Below are 6,427 nucleotides of genomic sequence, written 5' to 3'. Positions count from 1 at the left end.
AACATGGTCAAATTCAAGGACTAAACAGAATAAGAAGAAAAATAATGATTTTTTTTCCCGTAAAGGTGCATCTAGCTTCTGTTGTCCCTTAATTACCCTTGAATAGCTTACTCCCACTTTAGTCAAGAATATGCTAGAATTTGTGCAAACATAATAAAAGGAGTTTCCACCGTGGCTTTGTGCTCAGACCTCTAGATTCTTGGTAGACTAAAGCCACTCAAACTCTGCTTTCACCCATACAGATGCTGCCTGTTATAAATACCTGACCCACTAAAGGCCGGTTTGGAATTCTTTATTGTGAGGCAAAGTCAAAGAGCAAAAACCACGGCGCTGGGCGCGTGAGTCTAGTCAGAGGCTTGTCAAACGAGTTCAAATATGATCTACTTATACCATCAAGGTTGCATCAGCCATATACATATTCATTATTTTCTCATAACTATTTACAATATTCCTTGAAATGATTTAAATAACTCCACCCCTGTTGCGCTTGCGCCTTTTGGTCGTTGGGGTCCACCAGTGGTTGTGCAGGGATGAAGTCAGATGTCTTCCTCACGGTGAATTTTTGACCCAAGGAGGACAGCTTGTTATCTGTCCAGCACAGCACTTAGAGAAAAGCCAATATCTGTTTGTTTGTTTCTTACACTGCCTTTTAAAGCAACTATTACCTTGGCTTTCTGAATATATACAAAGAATTTAATCACAACATTTTTTAAGGTACTTCCAGAAAAGAGAAGATCAACTACATCACATTTTCTTCCAAAAACAAATGTATCCCTGTTGTTAAGAGATTCAAGGTCCTACTCAAGTATCATAACTTAAATTCTAAGTATTGGTATCTACCTATTTCAGTTTTCAACTGGCCCACCTAAACTAATCTGTTTTTCTGGTTTTGTCTGATTTTTACATCCTAACTGCTAATACCTGTGCAATAGCATTTGTTACTGAACTGGCAGGCTTGCATCTGTTGAACAGTGGTAAACTCACATTTGCATTACAATCATACCCACAGAGTTGGGTTGCTGGACATATCAATACCATATGTCAAAATACAGCCTAGAATCTTTTCCTACTCCCCCAGCTTAGGGCAGCGATCTGGAAGACAGTTAATTCCATGGCTATAAGCAGTACCACTTCAGCAATACAAACGCTGCAAAACAGTGCCTCTTAGCCCAAGGGTGTCTTCCTGAGGAAGTATGGTGTCCCTGGCCTATAATTCTGCTCAGTAACCAACTGCATCCAAGAAACACACACGACCATCCCCAGCTCCACAGAAAGCTCAGTCATTTTATGTATGAAACACCACTTCAGGCAACAAATTTCCACCTGAACATGAACATGCCCACCCGTACACCCTCCCTTCCCCTCCACCTCAGGGAGTGGGAAACAGTGCAAGGGTGCTCCAGCTGCCAGGCACCCTCGCCCCGGGACTGCTCCCGTTCCTCGTGGGGCTTGCAACCCCAACGTGAACCCAACGCTCAGGACTCAGCCCAAGGCAGCACCACAGACGCCTCACAGACCCATGACTTAGAGAAGAGGCAGGTGGGTGAAGGCTCCACTCTTCCTGTTACCTCTCCTCTTTTTTGCCTGCAGCACAGCTAGTGAGCATGGAGTGAACGCAGACCAGACGGGGACGTGGGCCAGGCTGAACTGAGTGGAACTGCTATGATAATGGGTGGGACAAGAGCAAGGGCAGTCATGGACCTCTGCTCCTCGGTGCCCTGAGTGTTGCTGCCGGCCCTAGGGGAGCTCCCAGGTTTTGGCGACTGAGTGGAGCAGCTCCTTGCTCATGGAGGGGGGGCTTGTGGCCATTAGGCCTGTGGGGATGCTGGGGCTGGAGTGGGCTGGCCCCTGCGGCTATGTCCGCTTGTTCCTGTGTGGGAAAAGGATAGACTTAGCCCTAGCGTACAAGTCATAATTTCCCTTCCTATGTTGCTGGCTGTAGTTCTGGGGTTTATATTAGGGGGAATGGGAGCTCCCTGTCTAACCTTTTTTTGTGATGTTATTTGTATCTTGATTTTATTACTCTCCTTCCTAAGGTGAACTCCCGGTTTTCAGTCTTTTTTTTCCTATTGGTTTTCCCAGTGTTACCATGTATTATAGTTTGTTTTAGCTTTGCAACTATATTGTTACCATGCATTATTGTTTGTTTCAGTATAATCACTATGGAGAGATTGCTAACCAACCTTAGTTGTGTAATTTCATGCCAAAAGGAAAAGAGTCATCTAAAACTTGTGGTCGCTGAGGAGACTGTTGTATAGGTAACTAGTGAAACAAACATAGACCCTCTATATAAGGGAAGTAAATTGAGGTTCAATGTTTGGTCAGCTGTAACTATAGGGTCGACTATTTGAGACTCCTTTGAAGACTCTAAAATACCCGTAAGGAGCATGTGCAATGTTTAATTAATGTAGTGCTGCCTATTGAATGAATATTTATGATTTCCCCCAGAGGTGTAATGCATAAACATATGTGTGGACTATATTATTTTGCTTGAATGAAACATACAGCATGCATGTTAGGTGGAGCAATCCCCCGTGCATCCAGCGCTGCAATGAAGGAATGCCTGATTCTTTATGCTACTCTGGTGTTAAGGAGTTTCTTATTCCAAATTTCAGTGACACCAGGGCTGCTGTTACTTTCTCATCTCTGAATTTCTTCCAGTAGTTGATCAGTTTGTATAGGTTGATATGAGACACTTCCCATAAAGCTTACCTATTCCCTTGCCTAGTATAGAGCTCTATTCAATTTTGTGGTCTCTTCTGGTTCTGACGAATACAATGTGCCATTTCTACACTTCTTGTTGATATTACTTATCCATGAGTGAAAAGTGAGAACTTTATAGAAATTCTGAAACCATGAAAGAAAAACGTTTTTCCCCTTAGGAGGATTTTTTAAAATTTATTATTCTTTTGCAAACTAAACTTGCAATTGTATTATTGGGAGTGGGGGATAAGGGGATAGGACTTTTTGTTCCACCCCAAAACACCTTTCCAATTTCTGGAGTTTATATTTTTGGTTTGGGGTTTTTTGTTGGTTGTTTTTGATTAGGTGCTCAGCTCTGTTGCTGAGCTTTTTTTGCCAATTATCTGTTCAGGCCTTTTTGTTTGTAGTCTTGCCAGTTTTTGGTCTGAGGAAAAAAAGTACATTGCATCTCAAGACTGCTTAGTTTCTTTATTAGCATTCTGTGGGGGACTTTGCTGGAGGCATTTCAGAAGTCTTAAATTATGTGAACTAGTTCTCTTTTATGTTATGAAGACATTCCAAGACTCTTAAGATAATGATTTTCCTTTGCAAAAACTGTGCTTGTCAGACCTTATCAGATCATGGTAATCCAGACTTTCTAGTGTTCTGTTTTTAATTATTGATGCAACAAATTTGCCAGGAAGGCTTAGTAGAAGTATTGCTACTTTTCAGTTCTCTAGAATAGTTCCAGTGTTCAGTGAGACATTCTGATATTTTTTTCCTTAGCTGCTCTACTATGGCATACTTGAACTTTGAAAAGACTAGTTGAATATTTCACTCCTTTTAAATTATTTGTTTGTTCAACATATTTTTATCTGATGCCTCATTTTTGTTCTGAAAATGAACAAAAGATTTACTTAGGAATTCACGCATCATTAAGAAAGCAGAGGTGTATTTTTCTTTAGATATGTATCTTTTTTAATGTCACCTTGCAATCTCTACCTATTTGGTGGGCTTAGTGATCCATTTAATTATTTTTAAAGGCTTCCTGCATCTTGCACAGTTAGGGAATTTCTTCTGTTGATTGTTTTACTGTAAAAAAAAAAAAAATTCCCTTTGAGTGCCATTTTTACCCTTCTGTTTTTTTCCCCTCTTAATTGCTGTTGCCATTTATGCATCTCTATAGATTTAACTAGGATTACATTTCTGAATTTGTATTTGTTTGTATTTGACCCAACAGTTTCTCAAACTTTTTAATTCAACCTGTGATGGTTTTCTCTTAGCTGTCCTTGATAACAAAGAAAGTAAAAACTTTTTGCAGTAAATTGATAACAAGGAAAGTAGAAGCTCATTGCAGTAAAAAAACATTTTAAGTTCTGTAACTGTGAGCAAATAGATAACTGAACAGCCAGAGAGCTTAAGAAAAGCAGCTATTGGGATGAGAAGCAGCTATTGGGATGTGCACCAGCCTTAACCAGTTTTGTGGTCTAGCAACAGTGAAAATGAATAGAGAGCATGCACAAGGAAGTAGAGGTGAAAAGTTCAAGATGAGAAAGACATATGGCCTTCATCCCTATTGACCACCAGGAGGTTGAGGACAACCACCCAAAAGAGATTGTGCATGAGTAATAGAGACTGTTATGCAAGATGTAAATAATTTGCATAAGCACCGCCTGTTCTAGGAAATGTATTGAATATTAATGCAACTGTACGCATATAAAGAAGTAACTTGAGAGCCAGAGCGTGAGCTAGGAGGAACTATCCCCCTTGTGCCCAGCGCTGAATAAACGAATACCTGCTCCACAGTTTCCTGACTGTTGAGTTTCTTTGGGAAGCAGCTTTTCTCAGCTTCATCCTGGTGCCCTCTTTACTTGGTTGCCTGCATATTGTTATTTGTTTTTCTAGTAACCTCCAGGACACTTGAATTTGGAGTCTTTGATTAACAAATGGAAGTTATCATAAGGAGAAATATATTAGGGCATTTATTAGAAGACAGATTAGAAGAAACTATGCTTAAGAACTATGCATATATATGGAAGTAAAGCATGGCTTTGTAGATGTGTATTTATTCTCTCATTGTTCCTTTAATAAAATTGTCAGAAAATAAAAAACAAAAGTATAGATGATTAGAGCAGTTTTGAAAATTTAGGACTTTGTAATTCAATAAAAAAAGTTATCAGTGTCTTCAAATTTTACTATAATAATATGGTTATCTGGTCTTACTGAATGATTGGGCACTATCTAGAAATATAGACTTAACTAAAAACTTAGGATTCAAAGCAATTGTTCTGTTACATATTTGACCTAAAGCAGCAGGTATGATTCAGTAACTCATTAATATTTATTGTAGATCTACATGGTAACTGTTCTATTTGCTTGTTAATAGGCTGAAAAATTACCAGAAATCATCAATTTGTCCTGTAGATACCAAGATACTACAGTTTGTCCTGTAGATACCAAGGAAGAACTCTTGGATGAATGTGAGAGTATATGGAAGCAGATGGAAGAGGTATGCAAATCATGAGTGTTGGACTAGATTTATTGTAAACTTTTCTCAGCTTTTTTTTGTTTGTCTCTCCATCCTTCACTGCATGCTTACCTCACCCCCTCCAAAGAAACCACCACCACCAAAAAAAAAAAGGTAGAAGTGGTGGCAAGGGTGAAGAATGCCTTGCAGTGTCAAACTGTTTACAGTGTGCTGATGTTATGATTTATTTAAGTAGAATATGTTAAAACTACAGAAAATATAAACAATTTACTTGTGTTTTGGTAGTACCAGCAGACTGAGACTTGAGATCCTTTTCTCTTTAGCCTCGTGCAAGATGAGATTCAACTGCTGTTCACAAGTACTTTGGATCTTAAAGGAGAGAGAATGGGAAGTGAAAGATGATGCTCTTAGTATACATGCATGCAAGTTGACAGTTACATTCTCAAGAATAAAATTGATCTCTCTCAATATATGGTCCAATATACCAGTAATAACAACATTTTATAGTGAGTTTTTTATTTACAAGAATCCCAGGAAAGATAAGCTTTTGCTGTTACACATAAATTTAACACTTGTTTATGTTGTTAAGAAATTGGCACAATGTGTATCTTAATATTGAACAAGTGGTAGGGAATCCTGTATCTAGGTTTCTGAAGTGTTGTAATAAGTTATTAGCAGAAGTTTTTGTTTGGCACCACTTCAGAGGATGTAAACTTTCTTGGAAATTTTCAGATTAGAAGGGAAGTTAGAATGTTTATTATTTTGAATTTAATTGAAAATCTTTGAAATCTTGTATCTAGTTTCCAGCATCCCCAAAACAATACAGGAAATGATAATGTGTGTTGTTTTGGGAAGTTGATAAAAGCAGTAGAATTTTTATTACTTTGATTGTTGGATGCAAGCATGTTTCAGCAAAAAGTTTAAAGAACTAATAGCCATTGAGTTAGCTCCTCAGGTTATAAGGTTTATGATGTAATGTTCCAATAACTGTGTCAGTATTAGCAATTTTTATTGGAGAAATCCTATATTGTGTTCAGTTCCAAAGTACTGCTTAGGAGTTTTATTGCTTAGTAGAATGCATTTTGCCCTGTCATGTGGCAGGATAAATTGCTGAAAGTTATAAAACAAGAAAGAGTTTAGCAGGTGTCTCCTGCTGAAGCCTTGGATATCTATGGTGGCCTGAATTTCAGACTTTATATACTTCCCATTGCAGTCAATGGGAGCTGATGTAGAGCACTCCTAAAAATCAGACCATTT

This window comes from Falco cherrug, chromosome W, assembly GCF_023634085.1.
Source record: "Falco cherrug isolate bFalChe1 chromosome W, bFalChe1.pri, whole genome shotgun sequence".
NCBI classification, from domain to species: domain Eukaryota; kingdom Metazoa; phylum Chordata; class Aves; order Falconiformes; family Falconidae; genus Falco; species Falco cherrug.
The sequence above is the reverse complement of the archived record's forward strand: the minus strand, read 5'-3'. Positions refer to the sequence as shown.